Here is a 19647-nt window from a genome sequence, read left to right on the forward strand (position 1 = left end):
AATAAGTATATTGGGATTTCAGGGTGACATGGTTGGAAGTATAAGAGGCTTTACGGTAAGCTTCTACTCTGTGCTTCTGAACACCTAGCAGAAACCCCTTCAACAAAAACAATATCATCAACACTGAGGGTCCTATGAGAAAAACTGGGAGGACAGAAGGCTACCCTCACTGGCTTCAAATCCAATTTGCCTTGTTATCTTTTGCTAAAAATGTACCCTCTAGCTTATCCCAATAAAATATAACCAGCTTATATGAAATCTGTATGCAGTGCTTATTTTCATCAAGCCTCAAAACCAGCCCTCTGTGGGATTAATTCAATAGCAAATTAGAATTGGTAGCCATACACGGAAGTGAGAAAATACAAGAATCAAGCAACTGCCTTGAGTTCAAACATGGAAAAAGGTGAACTACTTTTCAAATGCCTTTTAGTAACTTAAAGCAGTACCTCTAGAAGAGTGTTATGTGGACTGGCTATCTATTACCCGTACTGAATGAAATACAAAAATTGAGAATAAGTGTTTAGAAACTTTCAGAGCAATTTGACAGAGTGATTTGCCATTGACTCTAACAACGATTGGGGCTTGTATTTTTGCCTGATTTTTCTTTCATTTCCATTTTATGGTATTGTACAAAAGTTATTAGCCCATTACAGAAAATTTCTAAGAAGCATTCATCTAAAATACTCAATTCTGAACATAAAATGCTTTCCCAAAGGAGATGAAGTTAAACAAATGGCCAATAAGCACGTGAAAAGATACTCAACTTCATCAGTGATCAGAGAAATGCAAATCAAAACCACAATGAGATACCATCTCACACCCATTAGGATGGCTATAATCAAAAGACAGAAAATAGCAAGTATTAGTGAGGATGTAGAGAAACTGGAATCCTCATATACTGCTGGCAGGATTGCAAAACGATGCAGTTGCTCTGTAAAACAGTCTGGCAGCTTCTCAAAAGCTTAAACATGGAGTTACTATATGACTCAGCAATTCCACTCCTATGTATATAAATGAAATGGAATATTATTCAGCCATATAAAGGAATGAAGTACTCATACATGCTACAATATGGATGAACCTTGAAAACCTTGTGCTAAATGAAACCAATCATAAAAGACTACATATTGTATGAATCTGCTTATATGTCCAGAATAGACAAACTTATAGACAGAAAATAGATCTGTGAAAATAGATCCTGCCTGGGGCAAGGGGGTGCAATTCGAGGTAAAATGAGTGACTGTTATTGGGTGTAAGATTTCCCCTTGCAGTAATGTAAATATTCTGGTATTAGACAGTGGTGATGGTTGTACAACCTTGTGAATACGACAGAAACAACAACAAAAACCCACTTAATTGTACATCTTTGGAAGGGTGGATTTTATCATATACAAATTATATCTCATGTTTTGAAATTTAAGGGAAAAGAAAGAAACCACGGTGGGGCAGATGTAGTGGAGAAAGCAACGGGGACTGATGGAAACAGGCAGAGGCAAAGATGGAAGGTCTGCCTCTGTTGAGGAAGATAGGAAAAATGTGGAAGTAAAAAGGTTTGTTTTCCCATTTTTAAGAAATTAGCATTCTTGGAGGAAAAAAAATTAGCATTCTTGGAAGGATTTTGAAAATCATTTGCTTCAGGATTTCATAATACTATCGAAATAACCTAATTCTCAAAACTATCTATGCTTCCCAAGACAGCTTCCTCAACTTCTAAGTTGCTGTAGCCTAATAATTGTTATTTACTGTCCCCAAATCCACTCTCGGTCTCTCCCAGTCTATTCTTTACAGCACAGGGAGCCACTTTAAAATACATAAAACTTTATCATTTCAGTCCCCTTCTTAAAGCCTTTAAGTAGGATACTTAAGATGAAGCCCAGTAGTGCATGCATGATCAGGCCCCTCATTTTCCAGACTCATCTCTCTGTAGACCTTCCCTCAACAGGCTTTAAGTTTTGTCTATTCTTTCAGTTTCTCTAATAGCCATCTCAGGCCTTCACACACGACCTTTCCGGAAAACTTTCTGTTCAGCGACCAATCATCCAGTTTCCCTGGAACTGGGGGAGTTATACTGGGACACAAGATTTTCAGTGCTAAACCCAGGAAAGCCCGGGGCAAACTGGGATTGAATGGGTCACCCTACTTTCTGTTCACCACCCCTACCTGTCAAACACCTACTTCAAGTATTACTGGCCTAAAGGTCACTTTCTCAGGAAACCTTCTCTAATACCTCCTCACTCCCATCCCAGGCACATTATTTTATTGTCTTAACATTCATCACACTGGATTTGCTTTTAAAAGTCTGTCTACCCTAACTACGTTATAAACTCCACAAGCATGGATCCAGGGAGCATTCTGTTGACCATTACATCATTAATACCTAACACTGTGTCTAGTTCATGTGTCTCAGAGATGAGTATTGTTGAATGAATAAATCAATCAATGAAAGGTGTAGCTGTGATGGCATCGGAGCCAAGTAAAGTTTGTTTCCTTTTCTTTTTTAGATGTTGGGGGTAGGAGTTTATTAATTAATTTATTTATTTTTGCTGTGTTGGGTCTTCATTTCTGTGTGAGGGCTTTCTCTAGTTGTGGTAAGCGGGGGCCACTCTTCATCGCTGTGCACGGGCCTCTCACTATCGTGGCCTCTCTTGTTGCGGAGCACAGGCTCCAGACGCGCAGACTCAGTAGTTGTGGCTCACGGGCCTAGTTGCTCCATGGCATGTGGGATCCTCCCACACCAGGGCTCGAACCCGTGTCCCCTGCATTAGCAGGCAGATTCTCAACCACTGCGCCACCAGGGAAGCCCTGTTTCCTTTTTTAGGCTAGGGTAGACCCAGGAAATTTTGAAGATATTTTCACTATTCTATCTTCTTTAAGATCACTATTCTAGAAAGCTAAGATAATTAAATGCTCCATTTATCTCGATCCTCACAACTGATAAAACTCATCCAAGCACCTCACCTTAACTACTGTATATTCAAAATAAGACCAGCAGGACATTAGTCTAAATTCTCACTACTCAATCCCTATTACAAGCATTTCTCCATTTACAACAGATCATACTCCTACCCAGGAGATGGGATTCTAGGCAACAGGAACAATAAGAATGATCTAGTTCATAAGACAAAAGGGCACATAAGAGCAAGTAGGGGGAAATAAGACTGTTAAGCGGGACCAGAAAGTTGCAGGTGCTGGGCAATGGGGAAAACCTGGAAGTTCGAGAGGTTTGGTTTTAAGTGTCTTTTATTCTCATAATAAAAGTAGTACAAGGTCATTACAAAGAAACCCAAACCAGAATAAAATTTAAAGAAAAACAGAATATCCATAATACACTTCCCAGAAAGAACTGGTTTTTACATTTCACACTAGAAGCAGGAAAACAACATGGTTGAAGAATGAAAAAATTCTTAGTATGTCCTTCCTAAGTCACTGAAATATTTATTTTGTGAATACAATGTGTCAGATGTTAGAGATCAAAGATAACTGAGATGTAGTCTCAGTTTTGAGCTCACCATCAGTGGGAAAAGAGTAACAAATGACTACTCCGAAATGAGATAAGAGCTGACAGGGATGCGTGGAATGCAGTGGAAAAGAGGACCCAGAGCTCCTATGCATATTAAAGTAATTAGGCAAAGAAATCAGAACTGGCCTTTGAAGGATGAGAAAGAACTTGCCAAGCAAAAGGAGAGGAAGGTCTCGGTAAACAGAGGAAGCAGTGTGTTAAAGAAACTTTGTAATCGAAATGTGATCCTCCTTTTATTCTTCTTCCCCTTGGCCTTCACCCAATCACTACACTAAAAAAGTGAAACTATGACTAACCATGAAAGAAGTAAAGGGGTGAGACTCAGAAAATGCTTCAAAAGTGCCTACAAGGTAGTGAATGGTGAAGCAAGGAACAACAAATTAAAAAGTTAAAAAAGAAGTAAGAAGAAATGTGTTCAACAGTGAAGTCTAGCTTTCCTCAAGTTTGGTCGCAAAACCCAAATGGTGATTCAAAATGAAAAAAGAGGAGAGGGGCAACAAACACAGATCTTCCTTAAGATGGGGCTACATAACGATACGTATGTTGAAAATACCGTTAAGTCGAAAATGCATTTAATACACCTAAACCTATCAAGGAACATCATAGCCCAGCCTACCTTAAACATGCTCAAAACACATTAGCTGACAGTTGAGCAAAATCATCTAACACAAGGCCTATTTTATAACAAAGAGTTGAATATCTCTTGTAGTTTATTGAATGCTGTACTTAAAGTGAATGAGAGAATGGTAGTATGGGTATAGAACGGTTGTTAAGTGTATCACAAGTGTATACCCTTGTGATTGCATGGCTGACTGGGAGCTACAGCTCGCTGCCTCTGCCCAGCACCACCAGAGTACTGAACCTTGTATAACTGGCCTAGAAAAAGATCAAAATTCAAAGTATGGTTTCTACTGAATGCATACCACTTCTGCACCATAGTAAAGTCAAAAAATAGTAAGTAGGGGGACTGTATGTATATAAAAAGTGTTCAACTAGACATCAAAACGATGCAAATTGTAACAAGATGCCATTTTTCTACAATCAAAGTGAAAACTTATCAATCTAAGACCTTATACTGAAAAATGAAGGTCAACTGCAGACTGATTATTTGATTACTTAGGTGGTTATCTAAGTTAAACAAAAACTGAAACCAGTTTATTGTAGTAAAAAATAGTATCGTATCAGAAGTCACCATGGAGTCTATCCCACACTTCCAGGAAGACAATTTATATAAAATCTTTGAAGGCTTTTCATTAGCTATAAGGTCACACAATCTCAACTAAGAAAAGATTCATGACCCATCTATGCTCTGTTTCATAAAAGAAAGTTTGACCATTTGCCTAAAAGAAGGCAATACTTCTATTTGGAGACCCGAAGTCTGCCTCAAAGAAACAAGCTAGTCAGTCATCCTTGCTAAGCCATTTCTTGCTATATAGAAGTGGGTTCTGTGACAGCTGGAGCTCCTTATCATCTCTTCTGATCTTTCTACGTACATTTAGGAGACTGCCATGCAAGTTCCAGAAAACAAGTATCTTTCTATGTGCCTGTGTGTATGTAAGGTTCAAGTGGAGCTGTAAATGGGCAGAAAAACCTGGATTGGTACATGGCTTCCTGGGAGGTGTAGTCACACAAGCAAAGTGCTGTGTTGTGGGTACTTGGTTAGAATCAGGAAGAGCCCTAATAGTAGCACATGCTAGAAACCAGAGTACCATAAGATCCCACCATCCTAGACCAGAACTACCCTATAAGATGAATGCCAATTTATCACTGGAACTCAGGCTAGGTGCTGTGTGTGTTTATCCTTTAGCAATACACCTAAGAAGAGGTTTCAACCAGAATCCCAGTCAACTGTAGAGGCAAGGACAATCAATCCCACAAATGTTTCTGACAAATGCATACCAGGTAACAGATAACTGTTACCATTCAAGGATGAATAAGCAGGAAAAAATCCAACATTGACCCCAACAAAAAATAATGCAGCACAAGAAAGAGACAAAATTACCTTTCACAGAAGCAGAATCTAACTTAGAAGGTGAATTAAAATTACTTCAGGACAGGGACTTCCCTGGTGGTTCAGTGGTTAAGAATCCGCCTGCCAATGCAGGAGACACGGGTTCGAGCCCTGGTCAGGGAAGATCCCACATGCCGTGGAGCAACTAAGCCCGCGCACCACAACCACTAAGCATGCGCTCTAGAGCCCACGAGCCACAACTACTGAGTCCATGTGCCACAACTACTGAAACCCGCCTGCCTAGAACCCATGCTCCACAACAAGGAAAACCACCGCAATGAGAAGCCCGCGCACTGCAACAAAGAGTAGCTCCACTCATCGCAACTAGAGAAAGCCTGCATGTAGCAAGGAAGACCCAACACAGCCAAAAATAAATAATAAATAAATTTTTAAAAAAATGACTTCAAGACACAGAATTAAGTTCCAAACACTGTTTGGTAAAATCCATGAAACAGGCATATATGAACAGAAAAGACCAAGATGAAATGAGAGTAATTTAAGAAGAAAATGGAGTGGAGTAAATTTTTAAAGGATGTAAAGAAACTAAAATTTCCATAGCAGAAATAAACCCTACATTGGAGGTAATAAAGGAAAATCAAATGAGTGCTAAAGACAAACATTCGAGAAGCTCACACAAAGACAGAAATGATAAGCCAACCTAATTGCTATAAGTGTTTTCAAGGAAGAAAAAAGAACTAAAAATAACCAAAAATATTTCTGGAAATGAAAAAAAAGTATGAAGACCATAAGGAGTTAATGTATCAGGCAACATTAATAAACACGTACAAGACACAATCAGTCAAAATATCTCAATAAAAAGAAAAAGGAAGATTCCTAGCACCATCAGATGTAGGAAGCTCTGAAACAAAATTAATGCTAGACCACATGGCATGAAAGTTTCTGTGGACATTAGTGACCTAATAATTATTAAATGTGCCTTCCAGTTACTCCTATATTAAATGAAAATTTATGTTAGCTGACATACATGATGACTCAATTTAAATGTAAGATTGAGAAACTGACAATGAACATTAAAGTGAGGGCTGGTTAAGAGAATAAGCCAGTCTTCAGTTATGGGGAGTCAAAGTATAATTTTCTTTTTCAGACTGACAAATCAGAAATTGTTATTTTTTTAAATTTTAGATTTACAGTTGAATTCACTTCAAGTATAGATTAGTTGGCTTTAAGACATTGACAGACAACAGGATAAACACACACACTATGGAATATTATTCAGCCTCAAAAAGGAATTAAGTACTCATAAATGCTATAACATGGATGAACCTTGAAAACATGCTACAAAGGACAAACATTGTATCATTCTACTTATATGAATCATCTAGAAACGGCAAAATCGTAAGAGAAAGTAGATTAGAGACAGTCACCAGGGGTTGTGGGTAGGGAGGAACAGGGAGTCAGTGTTTAATGAGTGTAGATTCTGTTAGGGAAGATGAAAAATTCTGGAGATGGATGGTGATGATGGTTGCACAACAATGTAAGTGTACTTAATGCCAAAGAACTGTATACAGTTGACCCTGAACAGCTTGGGGGTTGGGGTGCGACCCTCCACACAGTCAAAAATCTGAGTATAACTTATAGTCTGGCTCTCCATATACATGGTTCCTCCAAATCCAAAGTTCCTCTGTATCTGCAGTTCTGCATCCTAGGATTCAACCATCCTTGGATAGTGCAGTACTATAGTATTTACTACTGAAAAAAATCCACGTATAAGTGGACCTGCACAGTTCAAACTCGTGTTGTTCAAGGGTTAACTTTACTTTAAAATGGTTAAGATGATAACTTTACATTATGTATATTTTACAAAAATGTAGAAGCAGTAGCTATGAATCATTAAAAAACAGAAAGCATTAAATAACAGAAACACACCCAACAGAATTAACTATCACAATACACACAAATGTTTTAAGTATTCACTTTGGATTAAAACAAAAATATATGTAATTTAAAAGAGACACAACTAAAAATGGCATGGAAAGACAAGGTTGGATAATAATTTATTGAACAAAGAATAACAGGACAGATGGAAATTTAAGATAAGTAAAATATGAGACTTAGAAAGATTAAATATGACAATTATTTTTATTGATTAGGTGTAATACAGATCTTTAGCAGTATAGAACTTAAACATGCATCAATAATATTACACCAAAAACATGATAAAAATCATTAGGACAGAGAGAACATGAAGACAAGCCACAGAGTGGAAGAAAATATTTGCAAAAGAAGTATCTGATATAAAGATGCTCAGTCTCATACTTCATTAGGGAATTGCAAATTAAAACAGTGAGACAGCACTACACACCTATTAGAATGGCTAAAATCCAAAGCACTAACATCAAATGCTCATGAGGATTTGAGCAACAGGAACTCTCATTCACTGTTGGTAGGAAAGCAAAATGGTTCAGCCACTTTGAAAGACAGTTTTAGCAGATTCTTAACAAAACTAAATATATTCTTACCATACAATCCAGCAATCATATTCCATGCTATTTACTCATATCAGCTGAAAACTTATGTCCATGAAAAACCCAAACTTGGATGTTTATAGCAGCTTTATTCATAACTGCCAAATGTGGAAGCAACCAAGAAGTCCTTTAGTGGGTAAATGGGTAAACAAACTGTGGTATATCCCAACAATGGAGTATTATTCAGCATAAAAAAGCAATGAGCTATTAAGCCATGAAAAGATATGAAGGAAACTCAAATGCACACTGCTAAGTGAAAGAAGCTGAAAAGGTTACATATTGTATAATTCCAACAATATGACATTCTGGAGAAGGCGAGACTATGGCGACAGTTAAAGCTTCAGTGGTTATCAGGGATTAGCAAGAAGGGAGGGGTAAATAAGTGGAGCACAGAGAATTTTGGGAGTGAAGAAACTATTCTGTATGATACCGTAATGGTGAATACATGTCATTATCCACCATTCGTCCATACCCATACAATGTGTAACATCAAGAGTGAACCCTAACGTAAACTATGAACTTTGATGGGTAATGATGTGTCAACGCTGGTTCATCAATCATAACAAACATACCAAACATTGCAGAATGTTGATGATGGGGGAAGCTGAGGAAGGAGGGAGATCAAGGTATATGGGAACTCTCTGTACTTTTGGCTCAACTTTTCTGTGAACCTAAAATTATATAAAGTCTATTAATTAAAAAAAAGTCATTAGAAATAAAAAAGGACACTCTTTACTTAACAAACACATACTGCATACATACTTGTTCTAAGTTCTGAACAGAATAATAGCAAAGAGATAAGTGAATGAAAAAATAATTTCAGGGCTTCCCTGGTGGCGCAGTGGTTGAGAGTCTGCCTGCCAATGCAGGGGACACAGGTTCATGCCCCGGTCCGGGAAGATTCCACATGCCACGGGGTGGCTAGGTCCATGAGCCATGGCCGCTGAGCCTGCGCGTAAAGAGCCTGTGCTCCGCAACGGGAGAGGCCACAACAGTGAGAGGCCCGCGTACCGCAAAAAAATAAATAAAATAATAATAATAATTTCAGGTGGAAGTGCTATAAAGAAAAACACAGAGGGGAAAGAAGTTAGATACTGAGCAGGAGCAGGTGGAGGCTATTTTAGACAGCTGATCAAGTAAGGCCTCTTTAAAACAGTGACATATGAAAGGAACACAGTATTCGGGGGAAGGAACAAAAATGTAAAGGCCCCAATGTAAGCACAAGCTTTTCAGAAACAATGCTAACTCTTAGTCTTTGACAGATTAAGATTAAAAACTTAATAAAGGATGTCTTATAATTAATAAAAACTATTAAGGAATAATAAGATAATTTGAATAAAGTTTAACTGACAGATATATGTGTGTATATAAAACTGTATGTGCAAACAGAAAATGTTCTTAAGTTTTCAAAGAACATTTAGCAAATTGGATTATGCTTTAAGTCACAAAAAAACCCTGAATAAACTTAAAAGATATTTTAAAAGAACATAGTCACTGACAATGAAAGAAAATACAGTGAACAGAACTATACCAAACAGTTCCTGAGTCAAAGAGGTAATCAAACTAGAACTAGCAACTATTTGGAAAGCAATGAATATAAGAATATCATTCACAGACATTTTAGAGTGCAGCCAAAGCTGTACTCAGAGGCAAATTAAGAGCATTAAAAATGTTTTCATTTAAGAAAAAAAAGAGAGAACTAAGAATTTACTAAGTTAGAAAAAGTACAGTAAGTCCCCTACATATGAACCTCCAAGTTGTAAACTTTCAAAGATGCAAACATGTGTTCACAGGTCCAACCACGTAAGTTAATTCACATGTCTGGCATACACTGTCACATGCAGGCATCCTCTACAAGTGGTTGTGCTTTTGTGTACTTTACTGTACAGTACTGTAGAGTACAGTAGCACAGTATCTTTATTTCAAGCCCAGGATGTCCAGAAGCAAGTGTAGAAGCAAGCGTAAAAGCAGCAGTGATGTAGCTGGTAGTGAACGTCAGGTGTGAGTGAAACTGCAGCTTGCCCTCCATCTCCTATTGCTGACGATCCTTCAGCTCTACCATCTCCCACCTCCTCTCCTTCCTTCAGTCAGTAACTCTTCTTGCCTGTTCACTCAATGCTAGCCCAGGTATGCCAGCCGTTGCACTATACTACCATACTTTTCAAGGTACTGTACTGTAAGATTAAAAATATTTTCTTTATTTTTTGCATTTCTTTTTTATGTATTATTTGTGTGAAAAGTATTATAAACCTATTACAGTACAGTACCATATAGCCGATTGTGTTAATTGGGTACCTAGGCTAACTTTGTTGGACTTAGGAACAAACTGGATTTACGAATGTGCTCTCGGAATGGAATGCGTTTGTATGTAGGGGACTTACTGTATAACCGAAAAAAAAAAAAAAACAGAAAAACCAGAGCAAAATAAAAAGTAGAAATTAGAAAATCAGAGAGCAGAATAAATCTCAAAGCTTCTTATTAAAAACCACTAAGTAGATAAACACTTGGCAAATCAAATTAAGAAAAATAATGAAATCACTAATAAAAGGTGGAGATGAACACCACAGATTTTAATTATAAAAAATATTACATATACCCATATAATAATAAATTTGAAAATCTTAAAAAATATGATCTGGGGAAATACAAATTTCTCAAAACTGACTCATGAGTAAGTAAGGATTTCTCCAGACTACAGAATGAACTACAGAAGTTACCATATGAACTGTGTATTCTTATTAAAGTTCTATGAGACTCTCTTCTATTCTTTCAATAAATTCTGTACACTTGACTAACAAGAGTGGGGTTTTGATTCCTCATGATATATGCCTTAGGATATATAACCTTTGGGAATGTTATTAGCAAATTTATTTATATACTTTTATCAGTAGTTAAAAGAAAAATCTTATCATCACCTAAATAAGTTACAAAAGCATTTGATAAAATTCAGAAGACACTCCTCTTTTTTACAAGAACAGAATAAATAATAAAAAATTTCTCTCTAAAACCAACAGCAGCATTCATCCTTAAATCGTAAAAATACCAGAGACATTCCAAGACAATTATCACCTCTCTTATATAACTGTGTCTTGGAGATTCTGATCAACGTTATAAAGAGCTAAAATACTAATAAATTTTATAACTGTTGGAAAGGAAGCAAAGGTTACTACTATTTTCAGGTAAGACAATGAACCTGAAAAACAAAAGTAAATAAAATTTTACTGAAGTCCAGCAAGATAATAAAAATAACCGTGACCACAAAAATCTAGTTACTTCTAGAGGTACAAACTATTGGGTGTAAGATAGGCTCGAGGATATATTATACAACACGAAAAATACAGCCAATGCTTTATAACTGTAAATGGAAAGTAACTTTAAAAACTGTACAAAAAAAAATTTTTAAGGAACAAGTGAACTTACTACTAAAAAAAACCCTAGATACTTCTGTATACTTATCAGAAATAACGAAACTAAATCAAATTCACAAAAACAAAATTATAATTTAAACAGGAAATGCAAATTAAACTGTATTTTTATTTGCCTAGCAATAAGCAAATTTAACAATTTCATTAAGAATGATGGCTGTTTCAATGAGGATAGCAACAAAATGAGACTCACAATGCTAGTGATGGTATACACCAAACCTTTCTGAAGGGTAATTTAACACTTGTAAATGCTTATACCCTTTCATTCAGTAATTCCACTTCTAAGAAAATATTCTAAAGTAATACTCAGGGATGAATAAAAAGATATTCATCATAGCATTATTTATATAAAATATTAGAAATAAGTTATACATTCTCCAATAGGAGAATAATTAAACTAAGGCATAGGTGTGCAATGGAATGTTAGGCAAACATGAAAAAATCATTTTTAAATAGAATTTTTAAGGAGAAAGAGGGAAACTTGCAAGATTTGAGGGTAAGTTAAAAAAAAGCAAGATAGCAAATTATATAGAATATGATTCCAATTTTAGAAGAGTAAACTATGTACACACACAAATATAAAGAAACATCAAAATATTAACAGCAGTTATCCACAGGTAATGAATTAAGGGTTTTTTTTAAACGTTATTCTTTATCAAACATCTGGTTATATTTTTACCATTATATCTGCCAATGTAACTTTTTATTCTTTAATAATCTGTTCTTTAGAGCACCTGAAATTGTGTTTAAAAGTTTTACTCCAGGGGCTTCCCTGGTGGCACAGTGGTTGAGGGTCCGCCTGCCGATGCAGGGAACACAGGTTCATGCCCCGGTCCGGGAAGATCCCACATGCCGCGGAGCAGCTGGGCCCGTGAGCCATGGCCGCTGAGCCTGCGCGTCCAGAGCCTGTGCTCCGCAACGGGACAGGCCACAACAGTGAGAGGCCCACGTACCACAAAAAAAAAAAGTTTTACTCCAACTTTTGTTGTTCATGTGTTTATTATATAACATTATTGCTTCATAAACCTATAAACTACTAATCTCAAATTAAAAGGAATAGGATTTTTTTTTTCTGGCTGCACCACGTGGCATCCAGGATCTTAGTTCCGCGACCAGGGATCAAACCCATGCCTCCTGCAGTGGAAGCACAGAGTCCTAACCACTGGACCACCAGGGAATTCCCGGAATAGGAATTAATTTTTTAAAAGCCGAGATTGGGCTTCCCTGGTGGCGCAGTGGTTGAGAATCTGCCTGCTAATGTAGGGGACACGGGTTCGAGTCCTGATCTGGGAGGATCCCACATACCGCGGAGCAACTAGGCCCGTGAGCCACAACTACTGAGCCTGCACGTCTGGAGCCTGTGCTCCGCAACAAGAGAGGCCGTGATAGTGAGAGGCCCGCGCACCGCGATGAAGAGTGGCCCCCCCCACTTGCCACAACTAGAGAAAGCCCTCGCACAGAAACGAAGACCCAACACAGCAAAAATAAATAAATAAAATTAATAAACTCCTACCCCCAACATCTTCTTTAAAAAAAAAAAAAAAAAGCTGAGATTAAAATATACCTTGTTCTTATGAAATAAATACACCTTGTTCTTATGAAATAAATGCAAGATTAAAATAAAACCTTGTATTTTTCCAGAACCTATTAAACATTTACATGAAAAAATATTACCTACAAGGTAATAGCTTGATCAGAAGGATGTTAGAAAGAACTCAGTAATGCAGGTTAAAAGGGCCCTGTATGCATACATGTGTATGTGCATCACTTTTAACCAACACTACTGAGTTCTTCGCACCTCCCTTTTGATTAATTTCAATTGACAACAATTGAGAAATAACTCTCATTTCCAGATGAATAACTCATTCTCTCAGCACACTGCAAATAAAGATTATGGACATGTTAAGAAAACATATAAAAGCAATAAGAATATCTAAGTCATACTGGAAATCAGGAAAGAGTCCCAAAGAAAGCTATACTCAAAAGCTGAAATTTGAAGGATGAGGATGAATTAGGTAGATGACAAGAAACAGGGGCCAAAGGGGGCATTTTCCCCCCTTTTTGGATGTGATGCTTACAATAAAATGATTAAAATATTCCTTTCTGAATCCCTATAATGTGACTAAATTTTACACCAACCTCAAACTCCTGAAATATTGTTACATCTGTGTTTTATTTCAGTAGCCAAACTCTTACCCCACCAAGCACCCCCCCCAAAAAAAATCTGGAAGTATTAAGATTCAAATACAAGTTATTAAAGTACCAGAAGAAAATACAGAAGACTGTTTTTTGATAAAGATAAAATGTAAAAGATCGTCTTAAACAGAAGGCAAAGTATTAACATCTACTATGTGTAAAGAGCTTCTACAATTCAATTAGTATAGTCTTTTAGAAAGGCAATTTGCCATCTATCAAAACTTAAAATGCACACTTAAGAATGCTTTTAATGGAGATACTTGTATACATGTGCATGTGCACAAAGGTATAAGGAAATTCATTAGAGCTCCAGTTTTGTTTTTTGGGTTTTTTTTGCGGTTCACGGACCTCTCTCACTGCTGCGGCCTCTCCCGTTGCGGAGCACAGGCTCCGGACGCGCAGGCTCAGCGGCCATGGCTCATGGGCCCAGCCGCTCCGCGGCATGTGGGATCTTCCTGGACCGGGGCACGAACCCGTGTCCCCTGCATCGGCAGGCGTACTCTCAACCACTGCGCCACCAGGGAAGCCCAAAGCTCCAGTTTTAGTTGCCCAAAAGTGGAAATAACAAATAACCATGAATAATTAAGTAAAGTACAACCATACAGTGGAATATCTCATGACTATTAAAAACATGAGGTTTGGCTTCCCTGGTGGCGCAGTGGTTGAGAGTACGCCTGCCGATGCAGGGGACACGGGTTCGTGCCCCGGTCCAGGAAGATCCCACATGCCGCGGAGCGGCTGGGCCCGTGAGCCATGGCCGCTGAGCCTGTGCGTCCGGAGCCTGTGCTCCGCAACGGGAGAGGCCGCAGCAGTGAGAGAGGTCCGTGAACCGCAAAAAAAAAAAAAAAAAAAACCATGAGGTTTAACTACAAGTACTGAGATGGAAACGAATTCATAATGATTAGATTCTTTTAATTAAAAAAGAAAATCAAGGTAAAACTACATACACACTGTGCTTATTTCTAATTGCATAAAGAAAACAAAATTGTTTACAGTGGGTACCTGTAAGGAATGGGACTAAAAAGTAAGGAAAGTAATTTTCACTTTCTACTCTAAATAATTGACTTGCTTGAACCTTCTGTAATAAGCATGTACTGACTACCTTTGGAATTTAATTTAAAAATAAGGAAAAAATGCACTATTCTCATCTGTTATGATGGTTATCTCTGGGGGCTAAGTGATTTTTGTATAGTAATTTTTGTCCCATTTCTTAATAGCTTTCACCACTTTCTAAATTTTCTACGAGAAGTATGCCTATTTTAAAATCTGAGAAACATGTATTCAAAAAACCTGTATTTTATTTCAGTGATGGAACTATTTTTTTTCCTGAAAAGTAATTTTTAACAGTTATGGTCTCAGAAACTTGGCCCCGAGATTCCAACCACTTTCAGAAAGCAGTCTTAAATCTACATTTGGAAGTATAATATTTGCTGTAGAAGCAATTAAATATAAAACCTATTTCAGAATGGAATATTAACTATTAATATTATTAGCATTAATATTAATAACATTTATTAATCAAACACTTCATTTGCTAAGTACTTTTCCCTGCATTATCTCATCTGCTCTAAATAGCCCTATGAAATGTGTATTATATTATTATTAATCCTCATTTTACAGATGAAAAAAACAAGCCTGAAAAGAATGTGTATCTTGCCCAGGGTGAAGTGGAAGAGCCAGCATTCAAACCCAGGTCTCCAGCTCCTCACCACTTGTGATACATGGAATGACAAGTACTACTGTACCTCAAAGATAAGAGGCTAGACCTCTGAAATCCAGCATGAATGTTCAGACTGACTACTCTTATTCAGGTTAGTGATCCTAAAACGAAGAAGTAGTGAAACTCAATTCTGGTCACAGAAGAAAATAATCAGTATTTCTTCAAGGCAACAGGGGCTATTTTTTTCCATCTCTTTCTGCTTCTACCAAGGTACAAAAAGGATACCAGGGACAACTCAGATTCGCAAGTAACTTAACACCCTCTCTGATTAGTCTGGAATTACCCCTCTAACTAACTGGAAGGGCTTTTGAAAACAAATTGATCAGAACCCCAAAGCCTTAAAGACTTGAAAAAGGTGCAGTTTCACACTTTAATCATAAGTAGAAAATTCAGAAAGCCAAAAGAAATGTTATACTCAAATATTAGAATAATCAATATTGACAGATTAAACATAGGAAGAATTTAACAATACCTACCTATTTATTTCATCCCTAGCTATTTAAACAAGATCTCTCTCTTCTAAAAAGAAAAACTAAAAGTTTATCTTTAGCTACCTGAACAAGTTCTAAGTTTTCTCTTTAAAAAAGTACAATTGAAAAGATACACCACTGTTAACCATGTCTACTTGGAAATCGCCCTTTCATAAAGATCAGAGAATCATAGGAACCCCTATTCATTTGTTTAGTAGATAGACTCCAACCACAAACTTACTTTATGAATTTGGGTTTTCAAGGCTAGTATTTAATGTCACAAAGTCCAGAAGAATAACTCTCTCTTTGAATAACTGTAAACCAGAATCGAGGTCCTAAGAGAAGCAGAATACCCAGAACTCTTCCTCAGTAAAACTGTCTGTTTGTAGAAAGAACTGGCAGAGAAGCTGACATCAATAGACCTAGTTTCACACTCCAACATTTCTAGACCTTAACCCCTTAGGCCAAGAAGACCTCTCATTGACTTAAGGACAACTGACACTACCTAAATGACAGTATTGAACTGAAAACACAGAATTCACTGAATTTAGGTCAACCTCTTTCACCAAAACATGAAAGTGGGTTTAAGACCTACATATATTACAGGTCAGAAACATTTTAAGGTTCATTTTTCATAATGTAAATCACTGTTTCTGGTTAATTAATTACTAGAAAGATTTAAAAGCTAAGGATGAAAGAGTTAACTTAAATCAACACCCTTAATAGGATAACATGAACAAAGCTTTTCATTTATATATATTTTTTTCATACATATATACAAAATATATATAAGTGATCATGAGTGTGTTTTACAAATGCCACAGAGCTCCTAGCAAAGTTGACAAGTTCTAACCTGCTTTAAAAATTACCGTTCACTGCCTTCATCCCAATCTAACTTTATTTAATGTTACTGTTTTGAATAAACCTACAAAAACAAAACCCCCAGAGCAAATTCTTCTACATTTCAATATCCTGCCTACTTACAAGAGCGGAAGAGTCAAACAGAGCAGGGGAAAAAACGTGACGTGCACAACCTTGATCCAAAACACTGCTCGTCGTAGTCTAATTTTAGGCCTAACCATTTTGATTGTCTTTTTACAGAGGTTTAAAAAGAAAACAAAGAACTATAGATCACTTGTAAAATAAAACTAAGATAATTATACCAATGGGAGTTAGCATTATTTATCAAGGAGAAAGAAATCACGCTCGCACTGCCCAGAGAACTCCCATTAAAGATAAGATACAAGGACTGGCAGTACAACTCCACAACGTCTGACGACAATGGCAATTACTTTCTACTCTTCAGTTCTTGGATGACTCTATCTTTAAAGAATTAGTCAAAAGGTTGAGTCCACTGAGGAATATTCGGCAACATATTGTGTATGTTGTTTGAAAGAAAGCCAAACATGGGGAAAGCCAACCTTCACCTAAGTTACCTAAAGAAGCAAATATTCACCTCCTGGCTGAAGATCAAACAGGAATCACGAGAAGATCCGAAAGTTCTGTTCTTAAGCGGAGGCCCTCAAACCCTCGGAAAACTATTCGTTTCTACTAACGCGGAATATGGAAAGATCACAGATTGCAGTTTAGAAAACAGTAAAGGGACCCTAGACAATATGCCTAAGCAAAGAAACTGGGATGACCAAAGAGACAGCAAGGAGGGGCTAGGATTCTGTAAGAGACGAAAAAATCGAGGAATAAAACCCGCAACGTTTTGTACAACACAAAAGTAAATGAAGAAAAGGAGGGTGGAAACGCGATGGAAGGGAGATCAACAGAGGGCAGACTGTGGCGCGACAGGGTTCAGGGCAGGGCCGGGTCCAGGAAGAGTTAGACCTCACCAACCCAGCAAGCTTCCCATTTCAGACTACAGTCGGGGAAGAAAACAGCCGGAGGGCGCAGACAATGAGCCACCGCCCCAAGAGTTGCGGCTCCAGGCACGCAGGTGGCGGCTTCCCAACCCCGCGCGGGGCAGGTTAGCTGCCCCGGGCCGCTCGCGCCGGCCAGGCCGCGGAGAAAGAAGGAAGGAGAGCGACGGCCCGCGTCCCGGCCTGTCTGCACACTTACCCCAGGCGAGGAAAGATCCCCGCCCCAGCGAGGAGCCTCCGGCCGAGCTCCCGGCGGGCTCAGGAGCCGCCCCGAGCAAGCGCGCGACACGGGGCGGGGAGGGGAGGGAAAGGGAAGCGGGGCGGGAAGAGGAACCGCGCTGGAGCGCAGCTGCTGTTGTTGCTAGGCCGGGCGGCAGCCGAGCCCCGCGGGCACCGGGAAGGGAGTGCAGGGAGCCTTCGGCAATGGCGACGGCCCAGGCCAGAGGGGAAGCGGAACAACCGCCGCCGCTGCGCGTGGCCACAACCCTGGGGGAGGGCTACGGCGCGGAGCGGGGAGGGGTGGGGCCGAAGCCAGGAGCTCCACGGGGTGGAGATGGGCACCGCCTCCAAGTGGGCGGGTTCACGCGAGGCCTGCTGGGAGTTGTAGTTTGGAGATGTGTACCACTTATCTCCGCCACCCCCCACCCCCCCGCCTTTTTTGGGTATTCTTCATATTGAGAGACACCGCCACTTCCTCATGTAATTCAGCATTGCCTCCAGTCAGGTCTGTGGCCAACCAAAGATGCTGAAAGACGATTCCTGTTATATGAACCTGCTCTAGGATACGTGTTCCTGGGAATTCATCCTCTATCCATTTTGCTTTTTACCTACAGCTCTTAATATACTTTGGTGCTAAATTAAGCCCCACCTCCTTGCAAATTAAGGCCTCTATGTTTTATCCGTGGAGGAGTTCATTAATGTATTCACTAATTCTACAAGTATTTCAGTGTCTAACATGTACCAGACACTGCTGGGTATCAGGGATACAAGGGTGAATACAAGTCACTTTGTCTTTGTGGAACTTACAAATATGAAAACACAATAATTAAAATAGTGATATCTGGTATGAGGGAAAAACTAGGATGATTACTTTGGATAAGGTGGCCAGGGAAGGCATCTTTAATGAGGTGACATTTAAGCTGAGAACAGAAAGAGAGAGCCATGAGAAGCTCCCAGACAGAAGGAGGAAGAAAAGAACTTGCTAAGGCCAGTTAAGAAGGCCTGTGTAACTGCAGTTTAGTGCAAGAAGAGTAGCATAGTGGGAGAAAACAAGATTCAGGTCAGGAAGGATCTTAAATGACAGGTAAGGATGTTGGACTTTATTCCAAGATGTTATTAAAGAGTTGTAAGTAAGGAAGTGATGTTACCTGGTTTACACTTTAAGATCATTAGAGGGCTTCCCTGGTGGCACAGTGGTTAAGAATCTGCCTGCCAATGCAAGGGACACAGGTTTGAGCCCGGGCCAGGGAAGATCCCACATGCCGTGGAGCAACTAAGCTCGTGCTCCACAACTACTGAGCCTGTGGTCTAGAGCCCACAAGCCACAACTACTGAGCCCACATGCCACAGCTACTGAAGCCTGCAAGCCTAGAGCCTGTGCTCTGCAACAAGAGAAGCCACGACAATGAAAAGCCTGCGCACTGCAACGAAGAGTAGCCCCCACTCACCACAACTAGAGAAAGCCCACGCACAGCAACAAAGACCCAACACAGGTAAAAATAAATAAATAAATATATTAAAAAAATTTAAAAAATCTCTAGATTGCTACATGGAGAATGGAGTACTGAGATGCAAGAATAGAAGGGAATGAACTAGGGAGGCATTAATCATGACTGATGCTAGAGCAATAGCTGTGGAAGTGGAGATAGGTAGTAGCCAGATTGTTCTTATTGATAGATGTAGAGCGAAAAACTCAATTGATATGGAGAGTACGAGAGAAGGGATTCAAGGA

General features: G+C 38.8%; 1 protein-coding gene across 2 annotated transcripts in view; it reads right to left on the reverse strand.

The window, feature by feature from the left end:
• Positions 1–18035, reverse strand: part of PAK2 (p21 (RAC1) activated kinase 2) — an 80054-nt gene extending 62019 nt beyond the window's left edge. The window contains exon 1 of one of the 2 annotated variants that reach the window (XM_004278782.4): positions 17896–18035. The gene's annotated coding sequence lies outside the window, so the exon portion shown is untranslated. The remainder of the gene's footprint in view (positions 1–17895) is intronic. The other variant, XM_033403770.2, reaches the window with a different exon arrangement.
• Positions 18036–19647: the final 1612 nt, after the last annotated feature.

The sequence above is a fragment of the Orcinus orca genome, chromosome 5 (genome assembly GCF_937001465.1).
Source record: "Orcinus orca chromosome 5, mOrcOrc1.1, whole genome shotgun sequence".
Classification (NCBI taxonomy): domain Eukaryota; kingdom Metazoa; phylum Chordata; class Mammalia; order Artiodactyla; family Delphinidae; genus Orcinus; species Orcinus orca.